Below are 2441 nucleotides of genomic sequence, written 5' to 3'. Positions count from 1 at the left end.
AAAAAAGTATCTAAAAAAGAGTAAAAGCAATAATTATGAAAATTGGACAGAGAAAATTTAATCCTACAAAAACCATGTTTCTAACCTGTTAAAGGGTCTTAGAAATGCAGTAAGTTTATAAAATATACCTCTGAAACTTCCCTTAGCATTTAAAATATTTCAAATGATTTTCTAGAGGCCATTTGGCTTCTTGTCTACTCAATCCACTCACTCTTCCACCCTTCCACCTCTTCAAATAGAGTAACTTCTATTTAATTTAATTTGATGAGTAATTACCAACGTAGTATATAACACATACTAGTTCCTACTGGCTTCCATAGAAAGCACACAGAAAGCACTAAATTAACCCAGATTTGTGTCAAGGCTTTCTCTCTTAGAAATATAACTTTGGTTCAAAATTCATGGACCATGCTTTAGGTCAAATCAATCCTCTAAATTGAGCAAGATAAAGTTCTTTTAAAATTTAAACTAATATCAGGAAAATCTCGACTTTCATTTTTTACTATTTTTAGGTTAAGAACTACCAATTCATCATGCTAATATATACTCTCTCCCAAATAAGAACTGGCTAAATCAAAGCAATTTAGACACGGATAAAGTTGAAGACAAAGAACAAAGGTGAAGGGGGAATATGCAGCTGGAATTGTGAAGTCATGCATTTTACTTGACACACTAAGTAGTAAGTGAATTGATACTTGAATGAGATGGACTGACCCATTCTAGGTAAGAGACCTCAAAAACCACAAATTTGATTTTTACTAAGTTGCTCCTCTTTTTGAGAAAATTTTTTACTAGAAGCCTCATTCACTTTCATTGTTTTAAGCCTTTTTCTTATCTACAGAGTATGGCAATCTCATCCATTTCGATGGCTTGATGCTACCCCATACACATAAATCCATCCACTCCTCTTCATCCCAATTCCCAGTACCTTAGTTTGGGTCAACATCATGTCTCATTGGGATATTTACAATAGTCTTCCAACAAGTCTCTGTACCTCCAGTTCTAATTGGTTCAGGTGATCTTTACTGGTTCTTAGACTTTTTAAAAAAAATATAATCTCAGGGAAAAAAATTGAATGTTATACAGTTACTAGCACTAATATTCTATTTTGGGATGGTGTATTACTCTGGGTTCTCCACAGAAAAATATATATGCATACGTATAAAGAGATTATAAGGAATTGTCTCATGATTACGGAGGCTGGCAAGTATAAAAATCTGCAGAGCTGATGTCCCAGTTTGAGTTCAAAGGCTGGCAGGCTACTATAGGACCAGGAAAAGCCAATGTCCCAGCTCAAAAGCTAGATAAGACAGGAAAACCTGATGTTCAAAGCCAGAATTTCCCCTGGCTTAGGGAAGAGTCAGCCTTTTGTTCTATTCAGGCCTTTAACTGATAGGATGAGGACGACCTGAATTATGGAGGGCAATCTGCTTTACTCAGTCTACCGATTTAAACATTAATCTCATCCAAATATATCCTTACTGAAAAATCCAGAATAATGTTTGAACAAATATCTGGGCACCTGGGGCCCAGTTGACACGTAAAATTAACCATCACAGATGAGGAGAGTAAATAAATTGATAAATTTAAATATTAATAAGTCTAAGAGCTAGGTGGCTAGATATGGTATAGTATACCAATTTTGGTGTCAGAGATTTACAGGCAATTATTTTATCTCAGCCTCTTTTCTATTTTATAAACGGTAATAATATCACTTTTCTCAAAGAGATGATTTTCATGGTTACATGAAATGTTTATAAAGGTCCTAACAGAGTGCCTGGCACACATTTTGTACTCAGAATTTTTGAAACCACATTATTTTTAATGTTAAACTTTTCAGAGAAATATAATTTCTCCTTAACTCTCACAAGTTCATCACTGGGACAGACCCCTGTAACAAAAGACAGATTAACAAGAGAAAAACAAGCAAGTTTGTTAACACAGTGCACATCATGTAAAAAATACAAAGACAAACCAGACTACAAAAAATAGTTGAAACATTCATAACAGATCATTAGTATTCAAAATATGTAACATCTAGAGACTGACAAGGAAAAGACAAAATAGAAAAATGTGCAAGAGATGACCTCAGAAATCACACAGTGCATTTCCTCAACATCCTGGTTGTTACACAAGTCAGCACTATACAGGGGCATGAAGACCAGGAGGCAGGACATCACTGGGACCATCTGGAGGGTGATTACCAATACATAAGACATATTTTGTAGTGCTTTGAATACATGTATCAAAAATATAAAACACAAAATAGAATATCTACCTCTAGGATAATGGTTACCTCTAAGGAGTGAGAAAGGGGATAGGATCAAAGAGGTAACAAAGCAAGCTTCAAATGTATCTAACATTTACATTCATATATGTATATCTGAAGAAAATATAGCCAAATGCTAATATTTATTAAATCTGCATGGCAGGAATACATG

The sequence above is a fragment of the Propithecus coquereli genome, unplaced genomic scaffold (genome assembly GCF_000956105.1).
Source record: "Propithecus coquereli isolate 6110/MARCELLA unplaced genomic scaffold, Pcoq_1.0 Scaffold376, whole genome shotgun sequence".
In the NCBI taxonomy this organism is placed as follows: Eukaryota; Metazoa; Chordata; class Mammalia; order Primates; family Indriidae; genus Propithecus; species Propithecus coquereli.
This window is presented reverse-complemented; position numbering follows the sequence as displayed.